Source organism: Tamandua tetradactyla, chromosome 12, assembly GCF_023851605.1.
Source record: "Tamandua tetradactyla isolate mTamTet1 chromosome 12, mTamTet1.pri, whole genome shotgun sequence".
Lineage (NCBI taxonomy): Eukaryota > Metazoa > Chordata > Mammalia > Pilosa > Myrmecophagidae > Tamandua > Tamandua tetradactyla.
Genome location: NC_135338.1, coordinates 62,563,242 through 62,587,140, shown reverse-complemented (window position 1 = coordinate 62,587,140; position 23,899 = coordinate 62,563,242). Strand labels below are relative to the sequence as shown.

Below are 23,899 nucleotides of genomic sequence, written 5' to 3'. Positions count from 1 at the left end.
TTTCAATGTGTACAGTCAAATATGAACATTCTTGCATATAACTTCTTTCTTGAAGCCCTGCTCCATTACGAATATGTCAAAGAGAAATGTAGGTTCTAGAAAAGGGGGCAAAAGGACAGGCCACTGAATCTTTCCATTTATGGCACCTCAACACTTATATTGCTTCTGAATGGCTTTCTGAAGGTCACTGACAATGGCAGGGAGCAGGGAAAAGGATGTTTATACCTGTGGGGAGAGGTGCTGTCTCCCAGCTGGGAAGAATGGAAGAGCAACCTGAGAACGAGGGAAAGGCCACCTGCCCTTTGATGAACACAGTTAAACCTCCCATTGTAATTCACTTGAGCAGGTGCTTCCACATCTCATTTGTTCCTTAGGGCAATCCTGTGAGGCAGGCATCTCCCCTGTCTTAGAGATGAAGGACCCCCTACTTCAGGGGGTGCAATCATGGTATGTATCCGAGGCAGTAGGGACCCAGCTGAGGGATGGCCTTTGGTCTACATCAAACCCGTGCTTTTTCCAATGTCTTTCTGAATTGAGCTGAGTGACAAGAAGCCTTTGCAGAGCAGACTTGTTGGTATTACCCTCCAGGGCTGAATAGTAGAAAGGAAGCAGATTTGTTCTCTGTGGTTCCAAGGATGGCACTAGCACACTCTCTGGCTGTGGACAAATGTGGTCCCCTCTTCTCCTTGGCTCTGCTCACACATGCTGCTTCCCCGAGATGCCCCCATCCCGTACTTGCTTGGGCTGAGGTCCTTTGAGAGCGGGCTCTTCCTTAGTGTTGCAGAAGATGGAAAGTGCTGGAGAAGTCATTGAGTCAAACCCCATGTTGACCGACCTAGAGAATGTTTATTTTTCGATAATGGGTCTTTTCCAGGAAATTTATCTCTTATTGGAACCAAGAAAGCCAGAGCTACTTGGCAGCCCTTGGACTGCAGACCCTGGAAGGTTTAGATCATTTGGATGGTGAGAGAAGGAGGAGTGGGTCTTCCTTGAGGCTGGCTCCATCAGAGGGTTCATGGGGGCCCTGGGTCAGACCCTCCGCAGTCCCCATCCATTGCTGCCCTCTAACAGGACTGTCTGAGGTGTGCCCCTACAAGGAACAGGGAATCCAGAGCTAATGGGATCACATGGAGTGTTTCTAAAGGTGGACTTTGACTTCACCCAGGAGAGGATTTCCTAAGGAGCGAAGGTACATAGGCAGGGGCTGTGCTTGAAAAAGCACTGGTTTGGAATTAGAGAGGTTAAGTTTGGGCTGCCACTTGGTCCTTGCCTATTTCCTGAGGCTGCTGTAATGAAGTGCCACTAACCAGATGGCCTGAACAACAGAAATTCATTCTTTTGCAGTTCTGGAGACCAGAAGTCTGAAATCAAGGTGCTGATATGGCCTTGCCCCCTCTGAAGACTATAGGGAAGAATCCTTCCTTCTGGCAGTGGCCAGACTTCCCATAAAATGGCACCCTATAAAATAATAGCTGAGGTCCCTTCCAGTTTCCACAGATAACGCAGGCAGTTTTAGGCTCGTCTTCTGGATGGAAGGCTGGCTCCAGGAAGTCAGATATAGGTGGCCTTGGACCCCAACCTAATCTCGAATAAACCTAATTAGAACTAAACAACAATTCCCTGCTGGCATGTCATGTGCATGTGGGTGTGTGCGTGTGTGTGTGCATGCATGTGAGTGTGCATGTGTGTGGGCATGCATGTATGCAAGCATGAGTGCATGTGTGTGAGCATGTGTGCATCTGCACGCCTGCATCCTTGCACCCCTGCAGTGTGGTGGAGAGGACGATGGTCTTGCTCTTGGATTTTTAATGATATAGCTGGGATATCAGGGTGCCATCCATATTTTGTAGGCTTCTGGGGACAATTTTAGTATTTAAGACTCTTTCAATTTGATGAACTATTCACTACAGATAAGGTATGATGCTAGAAAATGATAAAAGTGCCTAAACTGTGGTCCTTTATCTTGAATAGCATGTCCACATTGAATCAGTCTTGTGGTTCTAGTGATGATATTAGATAGTCTCCTTTAAATATGAATTTATTAAAATAACTAAGTATTATTAGTTAACATCATGGTTCAAAAGTGATAGCCCTATAGCATGACTTTTGAAGAAAGTTTTTATCTAGATAATCTGCATAATTTACTAATTCTTGCTCCTTTGAGCCACTCTTTCCCTAGTCTCATGTTACTCTACAATCCAAATTCTGATGTCTTCCTGGGGCAGACTTGTCAGTCTCAGGGTTGAAGCAATCTTCTTCCTTTGAGAGTGGGAGTTTTTTCTTTTCTAATCCCTGCTGATAACAAGGAAACAGCTTGGCTTTCTAGCATCCTACTCTGAGCCTTAAAAGCTAGGGAAAAAAAAAAATAGAAAGAGATAGAGAGAGAAGCAAAAATGACTCCTGGCCGCAAGGTAGTTCTGTGTCTTTGAGAGCGTCAACCCCTGTGGCTTTCCCCTGTGAGAATGGAGCAATTTTCTACCTTCTTAAAGAAGAAAGAAGATTTTCTGCTCCCCAGTAGGAGTGTGGAGTGGCTCTGGGTTGCTCTCGAAATTACATGGAATGTCAGTCCTGCAGACAAGCATATACATTAAGCACCTCGTGGCTGGTTCCCTGACAACCGCTGTGGTGTGCACAGCCTGCCTTAGCTACACATTGCATTAGCAGGTGCCTCGAGATGGCTGGTTTCAACAGAAGCTGGGCGCTCGTGGCACCCACCCTCTTGTGGGGAGATTGCTTTCAGTGGGAAACAACACAGCATTTTACGCAGAATGCCTAAGACTATCCTTTCTGTGCCTTACCCTCTGGAGGCTGAAATGCTGTTTAGTTTAGTTGGGGGCGGGGGGGGGGGCTTATTTCACAAGCAAGATTTAACTCGTGAGGAGCATGTCCTGTCAGTTGAGCTGGAACTGAGGATATGTGGGAAGTGACAACTGGTGAACCTGGCTTTAACGTGTTGGTTTGGAAGCAGGCAGGCAGGGTAAACACCTATTTGCAAAAATGGAGGTGATTTTATTCTTCCGATGGAGGACTTTTTTTCTCCCAAAGGAGTGCTGCTTTTCTCTTTCTCTTTTCTAAACTTTTCATTGATCTCTAATATACACTCTGAAAACTGCATGTAAGGGTATAGCTTCATGCATTTTCAGAGACTGCAAACCTAAGTATACCAGCACCCAGATTAAAAAATCAGAACATTACATAACCTCAGAAATTCCCTCTTCTAGACATTACCTCCTTACTGCGAGGTAAGCCAGTAGCCCAATTTCTATCCAAACAGATAAGCTTCACGTATTCTTTTTTAAAAAATATTTTTATTGGTAAATCCTCACACACATACATTCCATACATGGTATGCAATTAGTGGCTCACAAATACCATCACATAGTTGTATATTCATCACCATGCTGATTTTTTTAGAGCATTTGCATCACTCCAGAAAAAAAAATAAAAAGAAAACCTCATACATACCATATTCTTTACCCCTCCCTCTCATTGATCACTAGCATTTCCATCTACCAAATTTATTTTACCCTTTGTCTTCCTATTATTTATTTATTCTTTATCCTTATTTTTTTACTCATCTCTCCATACCCTGGATAAAAGGAGCAACAGACGCAAGGTTTTCACAATCCCACAGTCACATTGTAAAAGCTAGACTTTATACCATCGCCTTCAAGAATCAAGGTTACTGAACACAGCTCACCAGTTTCTGGTACTTCGCCTGTTCTTGAACTTTATGTAAATGGACTCAAACAATATGTCTCTTTCTATATCTGGCTTCTTTTGTTCAACATTTATATTTGTGAGATATAGCCATAATCTTGTGCATAGTTTTGGGTTGTTTGTTCTCATTGTGATATTGTAACCCATTGTAGGCATGTACCACAGTTTACTTGTTCTACTGATGATGGACTTTTTGGGTAGTTTCTAGTTTGAGGTTACTATTACAAAGAGCGCTGCTGGGAACATTTGAGTTGGTGCTTTTTGTTGAACGTCCCTGAGCAGTTCTGCTTGACTATACACTTAGGAATGAACTGCTAAATCAAAAGACTTATGTTCAGCTTGAATAGATAGGTACGACCAAAAAGCTTGCACTAATTTACACTCCCACCCCTACAGAATGTGAGTTCTGGTTGTGCCACATCTTTTGCTTTCATTTTAGACATTTCAATTATATTTGCCTTTTCTTTTCCCTCCCCTTCCCTCTCCCTCCCTCCCCTCTCCTTCCCTCTGCATGCCCTCCCTTCCCTGCTCTTTTGCTATGTTTTCTCTCCAGGGGTAGCCACTAACCCATGTAATTACTGAACACTTAAAGTATGGCTGGTAGCAACTGAAATTTTAATTTAACTTAAATTAAGTTCAGGTATCTGAAAACTTTTAAATATATTTGAAACAACTTGGATACGTGAAGCTGCTTTTTCAACTATACATTTTATGAAATCATAATTCAGATCAAGTATTTCTGATGGAAGGGTAGCATTCAAATTGAGATGTGCTGCTTATGTGTCTTAGTTCCCCAGGCTGCTGGACGAGGCACGATAGACTGGTGGGCTTAAATACGAATATTGTCTCCCAGTTTGGGAGTGGAGGTCTGACATCAAGGTGTCGCCAGGAGTCCACATTCTGTGAAGTCTTCCGCTCCCTGGCAGGGGCTGGCTGGTGATCCGTAATGCAGCCTCTGCCTCAGTCTGTGGACATTGTCTCCTGCTGCTCACTGTGTCCACATTTTCTCTGCTCAGATGGACTTCAGTCATCTTGGAGTAAAGCCCACCCTGAGGCAATTTTGTGGCACCTTATCTAATTAACACCTCCAAAGATCACACTTTGCAAGAGTTCACACCCACAGAACCAGGGGTTAGGAAATGACTCAATCCATAACCATGTGTAAAATGCACACTGGATAGCTCATTAATAATTCATCAGTAATTTGCTTACATTAACTACATGTTGAAATGTTTTGAATATACTTGAATTTAGCAATAAATGAAATACATTGCTGAAATTAACTTCATCTGTTTCTTTTTACTTTTAAAAAATGTGGCAACTAGAGCACTTGAATTCATGTACATGGCTTCCATTTGCGGTTCACACTCTCTTTCTCTTTCTATGGGATAGTACTTTTGTGATGGTTTGAAAGGAAGTATGCTCCCTAGAAAAGCCATGTTTTAATCAAAATCCCATTTCATAATGGTAGAATTATCCCTATTCAATACTGTATGTTTGAAACTGTAATCAGATCATCCCCCTGAATGATGTGATTTAGTCAAGAGTGCTTGTTAAGCTGGATTAGGTGATGACATGTCTCCACCCATTTGGGTGGGTCTTGATAAATTCTGAAGTCCTATAAAAGAGGAAACATTTTAGAGAGAGAGATTCAGAGAGAGCAGAGAATGCTGCAGTGCCACGAAGCGGAGAGTCCACCAGCCAGTGACCTTTGGAGATGAAGAAGGAAAATGCCTCCCGGGGAGCTTCATGAAACCGGTAGCCAGGAGAGAAAGCTAGCAGATGACGCCGTGTTCGCCATGTGCCCTTCCAGATGAGAGAGGAACCCTGACTGTGTTCACCATGTGTCTTTCCAAATGAAAGAGAAACTCTGACTGTGTTTGCCTTGTGCCTTTCCATTTGAAAAAGAAACCCTGAACTTCATTGGCCTTCTTGAACCAAGGTGTTTTTCCCTGGATGCCTTAGATTGGATGTTTCTATAGACTTGTTTAATTGGGACATTTTCTCGGCCTTAGAACTGTAAACTAGCAACTTATTAAATTCCCCTTTTTAAAAGCCATTCCGTTTCTGGTATATTGCATTCTGGCAGCTAGCAAACTAGAGCAACTTCCTTAGAGAATGTTGCCTGGGTGGGCAAGGGGACTGGTCTGATGCGAGTGGTTGGGGAAGTGGGGCTGAACTCCCTGCTGGGCTGACTGATTGCACCTGACAGCACCCTGAAAGAAATCAAGGGCAGCCCCACCACGGGAGAGGAACCACAGCAGCCAGCTGCCCAGCACACTCCAGACCTTCCTGGAGCCAGGGAACTGGAGGCCCAGCCTGGTGGGGGAGAGGAAGTGAGTCTGGGCAGGGGTCCCTTCTGTGCCACATTGCGGGCCACCTCTCCTAACCTTGCCTCAGGTGTACCCATTCCGCCTGCAGGGTACCTGCTCTCACACCACATGCACAGCGTACAAATTAGGGCCTCGTTATTACTTTGAAATATGTTTAATTGGCATCTATTCACACTTTCAGAAGAAAGTTTAAAAATAGGCTGATCAATGAAAGAAAAGGAAGAGAGTTGAGAATTTCTATTATTTGATGCCAACCATTGTGAGTTTTTAAATGCACATAAAAATTACTTTAACATTGCCATCTCTTTCTTTATAAGAATGGTGTTTCTCATTGAGTTGGCTACAAAGAGTGTGAAGAGCTTTTTATTTAAGAGTCTGGATCAGCAACTGTGGTCAGCCATTTCATGCATTAAACCTGATATTAAAAATATAGCAAGGTAATTCTAACCAAGTGCATACAGGATTTGTAGGGTAAAAGACAAAAGAGAACAAAACAGAAAACTCTGTGGAAAGAAATTGAATTGGACCTAAGTAACTGGAGGAATATATGGTGAGCATGGAATGGAAAGACTCAACATAGAAAAGGCATCAGTTCTTTCCAAACTGCTCTATAGAGTTAAAGGAATCCCATTAAAAATTCTAGCTGAAATTTTTTGGCGATGTGGACAAAATGATTCTAAAATTTATATGGAAAGGCAAGGGGATTAGAACAGGTAAAACAATTTTTAAAAAGGTGAACAAATTTGGAAGAATTACACACCTGATTTTAAGATTTACTTTAAAGCCACAATAGTCAAGACGGTTCAATACTGGGAAAGAGATGGAGACATAATTGATGAAACAGAAAGCAGAATCCAGAAATATGGCAATTCAGTGGAGAAGAGAAGTCTGCTCAACAAATGGTGTTTGAGCAATTGGAAGTCTGTGTGTAAAAAAATGAAACTTGACCTACAACTCGTACTTTTATGTGCTACATGTATGCATCTGTGTGTGTTGTGTGTGTGTGTTCTTTTCAAACACCCATGGGATATTTATAAAAACTGTGTTAGGAGCATAATCTCAGTAAACCCCCAAAATAGAATTCACTAGGCTTCATTCTCTGACTGCAATGGAACACAGTGAGAACTTGGTGTAAAGAGAGCGTCAGCTGCCATCGGCAGAGTTCTGTTGCTGCAGTTCGCTGCTGTATCCCCAGAGCCTGGAGTAGTACCCGACACCAGTTTTTGAATGAATGAAAAATATAATAAGACATGTCAGTTAGAGTGCATTCAGGGACAAGTAACAGTACTCAAGCAAGGCCATTATTGTGCTCTTAGGACAAGGTCTAGGGGTGGGTTTCTAGACCCCATGCAGCAGCTCAATGTCATCAAAGACCCATGCCCTTCTTTCCTTCTGCTCCACATGGTCATGACATAGGATATTTGTCCTCATGATCCCAAAGTGGGACACTTTGTGTGACTTTACTTCTTGTCAAGGTCATTCTAAGCCCCTTGACTATTTTCATTCATTAAACACTGTCATTCCTTATTTACAGAGGGGAAGGCTGAAGTGTGAGAGATTCAGTACTTGCCCAAAGTCATTCAACTAATAAGTGGTGGGACCAGTAGCAGAACCTGACATAATGCTTAGCCGGTACTCACTCTCCAAGCCATTCCAGATACTGCATTCTCACAGCCAAAGCAGGAAGAAGGGGCCAAACAGGGTCCTGCGGCTACTCTGGCCGTAAGGAAAGCTGGGAAAGTGAGTTTTTGTCAGTGGGAACAGGAGTCCAGGACTGCTTTAGGCAAACCGTGACTCATGCTTTAGCACCGGGCATCCTGCCACCCTGAACAGAATGCAGATTGGCAAAGCAAGGACAAAGAAGAGAATTGCAGTCAGCGCTGATGAATAATGTCTCTGCCATATTAAAAAAGAATCTCTCCACTTGCAAATCAAAAAACAGTTTTCTAAATAACTCAGGTTAAAAAAGAAAATTAAAACCCAAATTAAAAGCTGTTTAGAAATAATTGAGAGTGAGTTAACTAAAGTAGACCTCCAAGGAGAAAGAAAGATTAAATATAGAAGAAATAGAAGGGGTAATCAGGGAACTACACATGAAACAAAAAACCACACAGACCATTTAGCAGGCACATTCTATATTATACTCTCCACATTTTCTTATGTAAACTCCAGAGTATAGAAAAAGATACTTTGCAACTCATTCAATGAAGCTAGTATAAATTTGACTCCAAACCCAAACAATACTTACACAAAAAATATTTGGGTCATGCCACTTATGAGCAGAGTGCAAAAAACTCCAAAAACATCAATTAATAAAATTCAGCAACTAGAAAGCCCATTTATCCTAGGATTGAAAAGATGTTAATCCAGTGCAATAGCAGTTATAAGAGACAGGTGATCTGACCAGTTCAACAGGCATATTGGCTATTGAGATTGTATCCAGCACCATGCAAGACCTTCTGAGGGCTCCCCTGTATTGCGAGGACTGGAAGCCCAGAAGGTACAATTCCCAGACTTTCTTACTTTCTTGCAACAGAGTTCCAGTGTAGGTTCCACCAAGAGGCACTCATTAGTTTTAGCAAAAAAAGACAGAGCTGGCACATGGGCTATGATAATTTGGAGCTATTATGTTCCCCAGAAAGGGCCACATTATTATTATTATTATTATTTGTATGCTGTATGGCGGGGTCGCATTTAATTATTTTTTCATGTGAGTCCCCCATTATTGCAGCAACATTTGTTGAATTTTTGCTTCTTTGTTTGTTGTTAGGGAAGTGCATGGACTAGGAATCGAATCCAGATCTCCTGCATGGCAGGTGAGATTTCTACCACTCAACTACCCTGGTATCCCCTGCCATGTTCTTTTGATCCATTCCTGTAGGTGTGGGCCTATTGTGGGTGGGAGTTCTGATTATGTTATTTCAATTAACACCCATTCAAGGTGGGTCTTAATCTTCTGACTGGAGTCCTTTATAAGTGGATAAAAGACATGCAGAACATAAGTGATGAAATTCAAAGAAGCTGTGCAAATGAAGGCCCTGCCCCCAGGAGATCCACAAGATCACTCTGATAGAGGAAAGCAGACACATTTCTGCTCAAAGCTTTAGATACTGAATGCTCCCAGAACTCTCATCTTAACCTCCAATCTACCTACTGAGGTATGACAAGAAATGGAGGAAACCCTCTTTCAAAGAACTTTAACTTAGATACTGTTTGGATTTGTTTGAGCACATGTGTATGCAAAATAGTCCTGGTATTTTTCTGTACAACATTTGGTACAACAAACTCAGGTTTGTTGTACTCAGGCTTATGGATAACAGTTTTCAAGAGGTACCTCAATTACTTAAATAGGTTAGTAATTTGCAGGAGCTCCTGGCTCCGCTTTGAGGACTTCTACATTGACTGGTTAGAAAATAAAGAAGCTGGGCATAGCAGGCTGCAAGTTTCTGCAGATAATAATAATAATGAATTATAGTTTATTGATATTGAACATCTTTATGAAAGGCATTGTGCGAGTTGCTTTCCAAGCATTATCTAATTTAGTCATCACTAATTCTTTCTTCAGTGAATTTTAGAGGAAGGACAGCTATGTGAAAAACATGAAGCTAAGGTCAGAGGATGCACTTATTAACAAGTTAGACTTGGCTCTGCACTGATGAAACAAGAAGTATTCATGTGAAAACATGATTCTGATCAAGATGAGATAAGTACACCCCATCATATCTCCCACTTAATGAAACTAAATCTTGGATACTTCTGTGTATGGAGCACCTCTCTGAGGATGCTGAAAAGTAAACGGTAGCAGGCTGATTGGGGAAGGGAGATAAAACTCAAAAAACTACTGAACCAGCATTAAGTTTTTCTCATGCATTCATTCACTTATTCATTCATTTATTTTGTCCCCTAGTATCTCCTAACCTGGACTTCATGATGTTTAATAAATGTATATACCTGTGTGACCACCATCACAATCTAAGTAGAATATCTGCTCTCCCAAATTCTTTCATGCCCCCTTGTAGTTGATCTCCACTTCCACTCCTGGCTACAGGCACTGATTTCCTTCTGTGAAAAGATGGAGTCCTATGTTATATACTCTTTTGCGTCTGGTTTAGTTCACTCAGCATAATTTTAAAAAATATTTATCCATGTTACTGCATGTATCAGTAGTTTTGTCCTTTTTATTTCTGAGTAGTATTCCATTGCATGGATAACCTATAATTTATGTATCTATTAACCTGCTAATGGGCATTTGGGTTGTTTACAGTTTGTGGTTATTATGAATAAATGTGCTTTGAACTGTCATGAATACTTATTTTGTGGGCATATATTTTCATTTATCTTGAGCAACTATCTGTCAGTGAAATTTCCAGGTCATATGATAAAAATATGTTTAACTATTAAGAAATGTTAAATTGTTTTCCAAACCGGTTGTATCATTTTTTATTTCCAACCACAGTATGTGGCAGATCCAGTTTCTTCATATCCTAGCCAACACTTGGTGGTCATATTGGGCAAGTGATAGTGCTTGCATTTCCCCTGTGACTTTGGTATTGAGTATCTTTTCATGTACTTCTTAGCTATTTGTATAGTTTCTTTTGTGAAGGGTCTGTTAAAATCTTTCATCCTTTTTTTAAGTTAACTTATTTGTCTTCTTAATTTTGAGTTGTAATATTTCTTTATATATTCTAAGTAAAAGTTCTTGGTCAGTGGTATGTTTTGTGAATATCTTCTTCCAGTCCCTGGCTTGTCTTTTCATAACCTTCAGAGTATCTTTTGAAGAACAGAAGTGCTTAATTTTAGTGAAGTTCAATTATTTATTTAAATAAAATTTAAATCTTATTTATTCTTTCTGGTACCTACTTTTTGTTTCCTATCTAAGAAATATTTTCCTATAAAAAGTTGCAAAAATTTTTCTCCTTCTGTTGTCTTCTAGATATTTTATAGATTTAGCTTTTGCCTTTAAGTTTATGATCCATTTGTAGCTAATTCTGTGTGTGGTGTGAAGTGAGAGTCAAAGTCCACTTTTTCCCATATATATATATATATATATATATATATATATATATGTATATATATATCCATTTCTTTCCCGCACCATTGTTGAAAAGACTATCCTTTCCCTACTGAGTTTCCTTGGCAACTTTGTAGAAAATCAATTAATCATAAACACGTGCATCTGTTTCTGGGCTCTGTATTCTGTTCCATTGAGATATATGTTTATTTTTTCTCTAATGTCATACTATTTTTTTCCTACGGGTTTATAGTAGGTCTTAAAATCAGATATGGTAGGTCCTACAAGACCTTTCTTTTTCAGTATTATTTTGCCTATTCCATTTAAATGGATTTTGCATTTCCGCATAAATTTTAGAATCAGCTTGTCTATTTCTACAATCAAAATGCTTACTTGGGTTTTGGCAGGGTTGAGTTGAATCTATAGATCAACTGGGGAAAAGGTGCCATTTTAACAGTATTAGATCTTCCAATTCATGAGCATGATCCAGCTCTACATTTTTTTTTAGATATTCTTTAATATCTCTGCAATGTTTTTTGCTTTTAGTCCTCAGTGTAGAGTTCTTACGTATCTTTTGTTAAATTTATCCCTAAGTACTTAATAGTTATGGAGGCTATCATAAATGGAATTGGCTTCTGTAAATTTGTCTTGCCCAATAGTTTGTGACTAGTGCAGAGAATAAACAATGTTGTTTGTATATTGGCTTTGCACCCTGTGACCTTGCTAAATTCACTCATTAGTTCAAGTAGTTTTGTAGATTCCTTTGGATTTTCAACCCACATGATTATGTTGACTGGCACTAAAAAGTCTTAGTTCTTCCTTTTCAAACTATATGACTCATTTCTTTTATTGTCCTTCTATACTAGCTAGGATCTTCAGAACAATGTTGAATATAAGTGGTTATCTTAGTCTTGTCTCCAATCTTAGGATGAAAGTGTTCAGGCTTTTTCCATTAAGTGTGACATTAGCTATAGGGTTTTCCATATTTTTCCTTTATCATGTAGAAGACTAGATTAGTTTTCTATTGCTGCCATAAAAATTACCACAAACTCAGTAGCTTAAAACAATGCAAATTTATTATTGTAAAGTCCTATAGGTCAAAAGACCAGTATTGGGCGGGCCGCGGTGGCTCAGCGGGCAAGGTGCTTGCCTGCTATGCCGGAGGACCTCGGTTCGATTCCCGGCCCCAGCCCATGTAACAAAAACGGAGAAACAAAATACAATAAAACAAGAAAATGTTTAAAAAAAAAAAAAAAAAAAAAAAAGACCAGTATTGTTTTACCAGACTATATTCCTTTCTGCAGCTTTAGGGAAGAGCCAGCTTCCTGGCTGTGCTGGTCTGAAGCCATTATGTACCCCAGAAAAACCATGCTCTTTTAACCCTAATCTAATCTTGTGGGGGCAGACCTACTGTTTGGGGAGGGGAATCTTTTGATTAGGTTGTTTCCATGGAGATGTGACCCACCCACTTGTGCGGGGACCTTTTGATTAGATTATCTCCATGGAGATGTGACCTTGCCCATTCAAGATGGGTCTTTATTGGTTTACTGGAGTCCTTAAAAGAACTCATGGAGAAAGAGAGTTCAGAGCCAACTCAAAGAGCAGAGATGAAACTAGACACCGTCGTTTGGAGATGCTAAGCTAAGAAATTGAGAGTTTGCCCCAGAGAAGCTAAGAAAAGACCCACAGATGCTTAAGGAGAGACAGCCACTAGAATTAGAAGCTGAAAGCAACAAACTGGGAGGAAGGACAAGTCACATTCCCAGCTAACAGGGGTGCTCCAGGCGCTGGCTGCCTTTCCTCCAAGGAGGTATCCTCTTGTGGGTGTCTTAATTTGGACATTTTCAGGGCCTTAGAACTGTAAACTTGTAATGTAATAAATCCCCTTTATATCCATTTCTAGTATATTGTATTCCAGCAGCATTAGCAGACTGAAACATTGGCTCAGTCAGGTGGGCCTGAGGTTCCCATTTTCTTGCTGACGGCCCACTGAGAACCATTCCCAGCTTCTAGATGCCAACCAAATTCTTTGGCTTATGGGCTCCTTCCATCTTTAAAGCTAGCAAAAGAGGTCGAGTCTCTCTTATACTCTGACTCCTTCTGTTTCATGCCTCTGGCCCAGCTGGGAAGGTTCTCTGCTTGTAATGACTCGTATGATTACACCGATCCAATCCAGATAATCCAGAACAGTCTCCCCATTTCAAGATCCATAACCTTATTCACATGTGCAGAGTACCTTCTGCCAAATCAGCTGACCTATTCACTGGTTCTGTGGATTAGGGCACAGACCGTTTTAGGGAAATATTATTCTGCCTGCCAAAGGAAGTTCTTTTATACTCCTGGTTTTATGAGATCTTTAATTATGAACAGCTGCTGGATTTTATCAAATGCTTTATCAATATCTATAGACATGTTCATATGAACTTCCTTTTCAGTGTGTTAATATGTGAATGTCATTGATTACTTCTCACATGCTGCACCAACCTTGGCTTTAGGGAATAAACACCACTTGCTCATGGCCACAAAGCATTATTCTTTTCATCTATTGCTGAATTCAATTTACTAGTCTTTTGTTAAAGATTTTTGCATCTGTATTTAAGAAGGATATTGGTCTATAGTTTCCTTTTCTTAAAATGTTTTTGTCTGTATTTGGCATCAGAATTTTGCTGGCCTCATAAAGTGAATTGGGAACTATTTCCTTCTCTTCTGTTCTCTGAAAGAGTTTGTGTAAGAGTTTTCTATATTATTTCTCCATCAAATTTTTTTGTAAAATTCACCAGTAAAGCCAACTGGGTCTGTAGTTTTCTTTTTGGGAAGAGTTTTAATTACAAGTTAAGTAGATATAGGACTGTTTGCATTCATATTTTCTATCTTTTCATTCAGATTTTGGAATTTTTGTCTTTCAAGGAATTTGTTCATTCATCTAAGATGTCAGCATTGTTGACAACATTTTTAATCATAGTATTGCCTTATCATTTCACTTTCTGTAGGATTTAGAGGATTGCCCCCTATCCATTTCTGATACTGCTAACTTGTGTTTTGCACAATTTGGGGTATGTGATATGTCTAGCTAAATGTTCATCATGTTATTGATGTTTGTAAGAATGAAATTTTAGTTTTATTGATTTTTCTCTGTTGTTTTCCTATTTTATTTTTCATTGATTTCTAATATTTGTTCTTCTCTCCCTTCTACTGATTTCAAATTTAATTTCTTCTTTTTCTCGCTTCTTAAGGTGGAAACTTAGCTGGTTTTAAGCCTTTCTTCATTTAACATAAGAATTTAAAGCTATATATTTCTTCTAATTTTAATATTTTGTGTTTTATTGTCATTTAGTTCAAATGTGTTCTATTTTCCCTTTTGATTTCTTCTTTGACCATGTACATTATGTGTAATATTTAGAAATGTCTCATTTAATGTCCAAATCTATGGGGATTTTCTAGATATGTTTTAATTTTGATTTCTAACTTAATTCTACTTTGTCATAGAATATACCTGATTTGATTTCAATTTTTTAAATTTATCGAGACTAGTATTGTGGAAGAACTCAAGTATTTTGGTGAAATATATGTTCTATGTATACTTGGAAAGAATGAGTATTCCTCTATTGTTGAGAAACATCTTATAATATCAAATAAGGTTTTTGGTTGACAGTGGTTAAAATATTGAAGTCTACTGTATATTTAGTGATTTTCTGTGTACTTGTTTATCAATTATTGAGAGAGGAATGCTGAAATATGCAATTAATTGCGTATTTTTTCTCCTTTCAGTTCACTCAGTTTTTGCTATGTCTATTTATGTTGACTTGATGAACTGAGCATTTTGACTTCATGAAATGCCTCTCTTTTCTCTGAGACTATTCCTTGTCCTCAAGTTGTCTCCTATTAACCTAGACACCCCACTTTTCTTATTGTTGTGTTTGTAGGTTATATTTTCCCCATCCTTTTATTTTTAACCATCTTTGTCTTTATATTTAAACTAGGCTGCTTGCAGACAGCATATGATTCAGTTTTGCTTTTTCTTGCCTTTTAGCATATCTTGTAACTTTTGTTGAAAGCCAGACCTGATGTAAATAGACACTGAGGTAAATAGACCTAAAGTGGAGGTTTTACATTAATCTGGCTAGCAATTAGGCTGTGTTTAATGTTTACTGTTGCTACAGGTTCCAGAGGCTTCAAATTCCTCCAGTGTCTTTGTTTTTGTTTCTGGGTTTCCCTATGAACTGCTTCTTAAATGGAGTGTAAGCCTTCGAGCCATTTCAGCTGTGATTATTGATACTGGAGCCTTGTGGATGTGGTGGTAAAGTAAGGGGAAGTAGAAGAATTCTATTCTCTTATGATTAAATTTTAGTTTTCTGGTGGGCCCTTCTCCTCGGGCTGTGATCTCCTAGCTTCTCCAGCTCCTTAGGTGAAACAGGAAGGTGAGAAGGAGCTGGAGTTGGACCACTGCCCTTCTCTCAGGTTGGGTAAGGCTCTGGAAAAGTCTTCTCCCTTTTCGCTATGTGGAAGGCTCAGAATATTTCAAAATGGGTATTCTTCCCTTCCCTCTGCAGAAATATGAGGGAATTTTTCTTGGCTCTTCATTGTGAGAACCTGATGGGGTCCCAGAGATAAAACCTATGAAAGCATGGGGTTCCCCTAAGACTGTGACCCCCTTGTGCCCCCACCCCAGTTTCTTACTCTCATGCTAGTGAGAAACTCACTCAACTTCTAGCAGTCAGCTAGAATTACCAGTTAAGCTTTTTTATCTTTTTATGGCTCCATTGGCTTCTGCTCCAAGTCAGCTGATCTTGGCTGTAGTTCTCTGTATTCGCCTGCTCTCCGGATTTGGGGTGGCTGTACGCTCTGCGACCTCCACTCTCGGGTGGGCCCAGGAAAAGTAGTGGATTTTCACTTTGTTCAGCTTTTTACTTGTAGTAAGGTTGAGAGTGAAGACATCTCAGCACTTTGCATGTCTGAGCTGAAATTAGAAGTCCCCGATCTTACTTTTGGTTCAATCTGGTCTGACTATCTTTGCTTTACTTAGTACATTTGGATAATTTGCAATCTAATTTAATTCTGTAATCTTGCTGTTTATGTCCCCACCCCCACCTCACCCCATATGCCCTTTGTTCCTTTTCCCCTCTTTGTGGCATTGTTTTGGATTATTTTTAGTATTCTATTTTGTCTCCTCTGTAGTCTTGCCAACTATAATTCTTTGTCATAATTTGTCATAATATTTAAAGGTTGATCTGGAGTTTATGATATGCACACTTAATTCATCATAGTCCAACTTCAAAACATTCTATGACTTCACATATTATGTAAAATATGTACAACTCTATCTTCTGTTTCCCCTTCCTATCCTTTGTTCTGTTATTGCTCTACATATTATTTCTACAAACTTCCCAAACCCCACAATGCATCACTATTAATTTTGTCTTAATCTGTCAATTATCTTAAAGAAATTTCAAAAATGAGAAAATAAAAGCCTTTTTTTTTTACTTATGTATTTGATGTTTTCATGGGTCTTCGTGCCTTTGTGTAGATCTTAGTTTTCATCTTAAATCTTCTTTACCTCAGAGACCTCCTGCCACCATTGCTTACAGTGTAGGTTTGCTGCTGACACATTTTCTAGTTTTCATCTGAAAAAGTCTCAAATTCACCTCAATTTTGAAGCATATTTTCCTTGACTGTAGAAAATTTACCTCAATTTTGAAGGACATTTTCATTGACTATAGAATTTACGTGGATATCTTCTATATTACAGTATTTAAAAGATGTTTCCATTGTTTTCCTGATTGCATTATTTCTGATGATAAATCAGCGATTGTTTTATCTTTAGTTTCCTGACTGTGCAGCTTCTTTTCTAGATCCTCTTAAGATTTTCTCTTAATCATGGATTTTAGCAGTTTGCATATGACATGTCTTGTGTAATTTTAGTGTGTTTATTCTGCTGTGGTTTGTTGAGTTTCTTGGATCTGTACATTAATGGTTTATATAAATTTTGGAGATTTTTTTACCATGATTTCGCTGAATATTTTTTCTGTCTCCACCTATCTCTTCACTTTCTGGGTCTCCAATGACATGCATGTGAGGTTGCTTTATATTTTCTCACAGGTCACTGAGGGTGTCATCATTTGCTTTTGGTCTTTTTTTCTCTTTGTGTTTCACTTTGTTTTAGTTTTTGTGGCTTTGCCTCTCAAGTTGACTGATCTTTTCTGCAGTATCTCATACTGTTAGTTCCATCCAGTGAATTTTTCATCTCTGTAAGTTGTGTCTGATTCATTTGCATGATTCTTCTTTTCAAAAAGAAAAAATTCTTTTTCTTTCCTCATTTTGTTCATGTTTCATTTAAATCCATGAACATATTTATAATGGCTATTTCACAGAGTGCTTGTCTATCAAGGCCATCGTCTCTATCATTTCTAGGTCTGTTCCACTTGATTGACTCTTCTCCTGGTTATGGGTTGCATTTTTCCAATTCTTGCTATGTCTAGTAATTTTTTTATTAGATGAGCTGAATCTTATGCATGTTATGCTATTGAATGTCCAGATTTTTTAATTTTCCAAAGAATGTTGAATTTTGTTTTAGCAGGCAATTAAGCTGCTTGCAAATCAGCTTGAGCCTTTTGAGATCTCTTTTTAAGTTTTGTAAAAGTGTGCTTAAAGAAGGTTTACTCCAGGTCTAATTTTGCCTTCCTATTTAGTCATGACCATTCTGTGACTCTTGAGTGTCCGGGATGCTCCTTGCAGTTTTTCTACCTGGCTGGTCAGAATGCGAATCTACCCCAGTCCTGAATGAACTCTGGAAATGTTCAACTTACAGCTCCCCACACAATTTTTCTTTACCTCATGGGGCATCACCCTATACATGTACAGCTTAGTATTTGGTCAGTTTCTAAAAGGAAGCCCTGGGAACATCTAGAACTCTCCCTCTTGGTGTAACGCTCTCCTCTCTGGTACTCTGGCCTACAAGTACCAGCTGCCTCAGGTCCCAAACTCCAAACTCTGTTTGCCCACCTCAGTGACCCCATCATACTATGCCTGGGTTTTCCCTCGCTGTTCTGTGGTTCAGAAAGCACTGGTAGCAGGAAGCCAGGGCAACCAGGCTCACCATATTTGTTCTCTTTCTCTCAGAGACAATAATCCTTTGCCACCTGTTTTCCCATATCTGTAAACTGCTATTTCATACATTTTGTCCAGTTTCTAGCAGGAGAGCAAGTTCATTACCAGTCACCCCATCTTGACCAGAAACAAAGTTCTACAGCAAGCATTTCACAAATTAAAGAGAATTAAATTGATTTCATTTCCTGAATTTAAGCATGAGAAAAATTAGGTGACACATTCTGAATATAACTGAAACCCCACAGGATGTTGAAAAGAAACATTTGGATTCTAACCAAACATGTACTACACCAAGGCCCTGGGACAGTGGAAGCTTGGCATGCTCAAGCGACAGAAAGATGGAAAATATGATCGATGACGAGGGATAAGGTGGAACTGGTTCAGACAAATTATTACTCTCCAGAATATATATTGACAAAAAGACAAACTAATCCAAAAGCATTGGAGCCAGTAAACTTTTTCTGCAAAGAACTAGATAGCAAATATTTTAAGCTTCAGAGGATACATATGTTCCCTGTTACCCATTCTTCTTTTTTTTTTATGACCTTTAAAATGTAAAAATTCCTTCTCAGCTCATGAGCAACACAAAAACAATCTATGGGCCAGGTTTAGCCCATGGGCTGTATGTTGCCAACTCCTGCAATAGAATAATGGGTTCAGAACATGAACAGGTAATTCACAGAAGAAAATAGAAATTATTAATTCCACCTAAGAAAAAAATTAGCTTCCCTAATAACCTGATAAGTGTGAATTCAGAACAAACCAGAGAATACTTCACACTAATCAGATTGGCAAAATTTATAAAGATTATTATCATCAAGAGTTAGTGAAGACAAGGAGAAACAGGGATCGTCATACATCGCAGGTGGGAGCATAAGTTAACTCAACTCCTTTGGAAAATAATTTGTCAATATCCAAAGCAAAATTGAAAATGGAAATGCATGTCAAAGGCTCAGCAATTCCACTTCTAGATCTATTAGCTAGAGTGATGCATGCCTCACTGCAGCATTGTTTGTAATAGGAAAATAAATTGGAAACCAACCTAAGTCCACATTTACACACACACACACACACACACACTTACACACACTTATATCATCAACACGGCTACATCACCAAAACATAATGCTGGGCGAAAAAGCAAGCTTATTGTGTAACATCACTGCTGAAAATGTTTAAAAACTCTCTTTAAACAATACTATAAATTATTCATAGATATCTCTTTCTGTAGGGGGAAGCATGAAAACAGTGGACTGGAAAAATACACACCAAAGTCAGGAGAGTGGTTATCTCTGGGAGGAGAACAGCCTTGGGGGCAAGAAGGCAGCATCAGGGCGGGCCATGGTGGCTCAGCAGGCAAGAATGCTTGCCTGTCATGCCAGAGGACCCGGGTTTGATTTCCGGTGCCTGCCCATGTAAAAAAAAAAAAAGAAGGCAGAATATTTCATTCCTTTCATAAAAATATATGACAGTGCTCGCTTCGGCAACACATATACTAAAATTGGAACGATACAGAGAAGATTAGCATGGCCCCTGCGCAAGGATGACATGCAAATTCGTGAAGCGTTCCATACTTAAAAAAAAAAAAATATATATATATATATATATGAAAAAATATTAACTGTTGTGAATTCTAGATGGTGGCGATGCAGAATTTGTTATGTCTTTATCCTCACCAGTGTATATTTTCTTAATTTCCTGCGAAAGAAAGGAACAGATGAACCAGTCCTGGCCCTACATAAAAGCATGGTTTAAGGCAAAACCTTTAGGCATTTGTGGATCTTCTTTCAAAAAATACCTATTTAAGTTATTTGTCCGTTTTTTACAAGTGGATCATTTGTATTTTTTTGTTGTTGTTGTTGAGTTGTAGCCATTCTTTACATGTTCTGCATATTTAACCCTTCTTGAACATATGGTTTGCTATTATTTTACCCATTCTGTAGATTTTCTTTTCACTTTCTTAGGATAATGTGTTTTGGCATACAAGTTTTTAATTTTTTTTTTTTTTTTTTTTTTAAAGGAAAGACAGAGAGAAGGAAGGAAGGATAGAAGGAAGGAAGGAAGGAAGAAAGGGAAACATCTTTAAACATTTTCTTGTTTTATTGTATTTTGTTTTTCCGTTTTTTGTTACATGGGCTGGGGCCGGGAATCGAACCGAGGTCCTCCGGCATAGCAGGCAAGCACTTTGCCCGCTGAGCCACCGCGGCCCTCCACAAGTTTTTAATTTTGAGGAAGTTCATCTTATCTATTTTTTCTTTGGTTTCTTGTGCATTTGATGTCACATCTAAGAGAACGCTGACAAATTCAAGTTACGGAGGATGTCCTCTATGTTTTCTTGAATGCGTTTTATGGTTTTTGCTCTTATGTTTAGATCCAATTCATCCAGGTAGAGTTAATTTTTGTGTATGATGTGGAAAACATTTGCAGGATGGATGTTGATGATGGTAGCACAATATTGTGACTATAATTAATACCACTGAATTATACACTTGGGAGTGGTTGAAATGGGAAATTTTGAGTTGTATTTACATCACTGCAATAAAAAATGAAACAACAACAACAGACTACTGGGCCTGGTGTCAGGGGACTTGGCTTGCCATCCTGGCCCTCTGATTGATTTGGGGTGAGTCACTTCCCTTCTCTGCACCTCAGCTTCCTCAACTAGAAATGTGGGGGTGTAGAGTGTTTTAAACTGTAGATTACTCCTGGGTCCTGACTAGCGTCTGTTTAGTGGAACAGGACAGAATAGATGTGAAAACATAAGATGCTCTACATGTGGAGCAAAAGTACATATTGTTTCATGAAACCTTACTTTTCAGTTATGTGAACAACTCAGAACTCCCCAGGATGGAATGGAGGATTCTCAGAAGGCTCCCTGGAGGCAAGGGCTGGGGACAGATGGACACAGAACCTTTTGCTTTGGACCTCCTTCTCCGTCTCCCTTCACTGCCATTTTTCCTTGGTGTTTCGGCTGCTACTTTTTAGCTCCTGTAGCCTCTGCTTCAATTGTCCAGGCTGGGGCCAAAGACATCCTCTATGTCCCTTACCTGGTCAGTAGGACTTAAATTTCCCATCCCTTGAGGAAGAAGGATAATCTGTTCGGAGCAGAACCTGTCACTGTTAAATGCTCATCATAAAGATTGTGGTCATTAGCCTGCTAAGCTTGACACCACAAAAGAGAGAGCAAAGAGGAGAGAGAGGCGATGGTGCATTATGCAATTTAAGTGCCTGTAGGAGTGAGGACGGCCACAGAAAGCGAAGATGCATTAAGATCAGTCAGGAGAGGCTTCGCTGGGGAGGGAGCAGTGAGCGGCCGGCGTGAAGGCGCACACTCAAGGCTGCAGCACTCCACTTTCCCAGGTCCATCAAACAGAAAAATCAGCCTGGAGCTTTTAAGGTGCAATTTGGAGAATCCATTTCTATTAGTAGGGAGACACTTTAAAGCTCCAGAAATAGTCAGCCTTCACGTATTCCATTTAGCATTTAACATGCACTCTCAGTATTAACAGAATCATAGAATGTAAAACTAGAAGAGACCTTAGAAATTACCTTGGGCGGTGCCTTGTTCTACCAACAGGAGGGAACCGAGTGATCTGCCCGAGGTGTGGAAGCTGTTGGAAGGCAGAGAGGGGACTTAGAAATCAGCCTCCGATCCCCAAGCCTGCCCTTGTCTCCATCTATTCTGTCCAGTCTGTCCTCTTTTCTCAGGCTGCAAGGAAGTTACCCAGGGTATTTCCATCGTATGTTTGCACGCTGCATGTGTGCATTTGTGTGTAAATTTGCGAGTGGTGACCAGAGGAAACTAGTGGCTAAAGAACTCTTTGGATATTCTCATTCCTTGAATCTCTCCCCCGACTCTGTGGCCCCATGGCCACCCAACAAATCAGTCCAAGCGGTGACGGTTTTTAACTCTATCTGGGTACAGAACTCGTCTGAGAGTCGTTGGCCCAGTTCACACCAGGTAGCCCCAAGACCACATCCTTGTCCACCTCTCCATGCTGGGAGGCGAGTTGCTGGTCGGTCCCCAGTAAATACCAATCACTCTCCCTCCAGGTAAGAATGCCCTGTGGGCAGCCTGATGACGCAATGCTGTCCAGGTCCCCCAGACTCCACTCTGTGGCATCTGGAAATAACCTTTAAATAGAACAGCAGATCTGATTTGTTCGTATCACTTACACCACTGCCTCCTTTTGCTAATAGGCTTCAATTTTTTTTTCTTTTCCTCTTTGGCTGGTGGCAGTAACACTTGTCTTTAATCAGTGTAAGGTAATTTCATACTCCTCACTTCAGTCTGCCAGGAAAAATGAACCATTGATTTCCTGGAGGTTCAAAGAAAATGCAATCACTTTTATTTGCTACATGACAAGCATATTGGGACTGCTGTGCTGGAAAGAAAAGAAAAATACAAGCATGCGAAGGCCCCAGTTTACCAAAAGCACTTTGGTGAAAACTAACTGCAGTAGCCGGAGTTAGCTTTCCTCCCTGTGACTCAAGAGATGAACTTAGGTGCAATTGGGAGAGCAAAGTGCAAACCTATTTACAAACGATGTTTCTGTCAGAGAATCCGTTTTGCCATATACGGATGGAATTTGGTTATGAAATGTTTGGTCTGGGGATCACACATAAATGCAAAACAAGATTTGGTATGGGTTTGGATTTGGGTTCAGGTTTGGTTTGCCCTGATTAAGCCATGCCTCACCCCAGCCTTTGCTGGCTGACCCCTGCGTGCTCCTTCCTGTACAAGCTCATGCATGGAGAAGTTCTGGGTATAGGCTGCCAGTACCCCTTGCCGCCCTTAGTGGGATCCTCAGCACGTCTCTCTGACTGTCCCTCCCCTCCCTGAAGCAGGCCTTCAGGGCAGGCAGTCTGTTCTCATGGCCACTCTTATGGGCAGCCCATAGCCTTTGCCAGAGATGGGTCCTGTCCCTGTATAGCTGCCCAGCTGGCCAACCACGGCTGCAATGCCAGCGGGAATCACCAGGGTCAGGAAGATGGTTTGCTCTCTGAGAGGAATCCCTGCACCCCTGCTGTGATGGATTGAACTGTGCTTCCCCCCAGTGTGTGAAAGTCCTAACCCCGGACCCGTGAGTGTGCCCCCATTTGGAATCAGGAGCTTTGACAATGCTGTTAGTTAAGATGAGGCCAAGCTGGATCAGGGGGGCCCTGGTTCAGCATGCCTGGGGTCCTTTGTTTTTACTTTTTTTTTTTTTTTTTGGCATGGGCAGGCATCAGGAATCAAACCCAGGTCTCCAACATGGCAGGCAAGAATTCTGCCACTGAGCCACCATTGCGCCACCCTGTTTTTACTTTTGAGGCAACAGAGACAATGTCATCTTTTTAAAAGCAATTTCATTGAGATATATTCACAAACTATACAATCTATCCAAAGTATTCAATCAATGGCTTGCTGTATCATCACATAATTGTACATTTATCACCACAATCCATTTTAGAACATTTCCATTACTCAAAAAAAAAAGAGAGAAATAAAACCCAAAACATTCCATACCCCTGATACCCCCTATTATTATTTTTTATTATTGAGCTCTAATGTTGGTGTGGTATATTTGTTACTGTTGATGAAAGAATATTAAGATATTACTGTTAACTATGGTCCATAACTTGCAATAGGTACATTTTCCCCCATATACCCCTCTATTATTAACTGCTTGCAATAATGTCATGCATTTGTTCCATGTCATTGAAGAACTTTTTTCTATTTGTGCAGTTA

At 40.0% G+C, this 23,899-nt stretch overlaps 1 long non-coding RNA gene and 1 other non-coding gene across 2 annotated transcripts in view; both read left to right on the top strand.

The window, feature by feature from the left end:
• The window catches only part of LOC143652218 (uncharacterized), a 270,851-nt gene that overhangs the window by 179,885 nt on the left and 67,067 nt on the right, over positions 1-23,899 (top strand). The window lies entirely within an intron of this gene.
• LOC143652917 (U6 spliceosomal RNA) lies at positions 19,640-19,746 on the top strand. Its single transcript, XR_013160963.1, has one exon. It is a non-coding gene; the product is annotated as a U6 spliceosomal RNA (small nuclear RNA).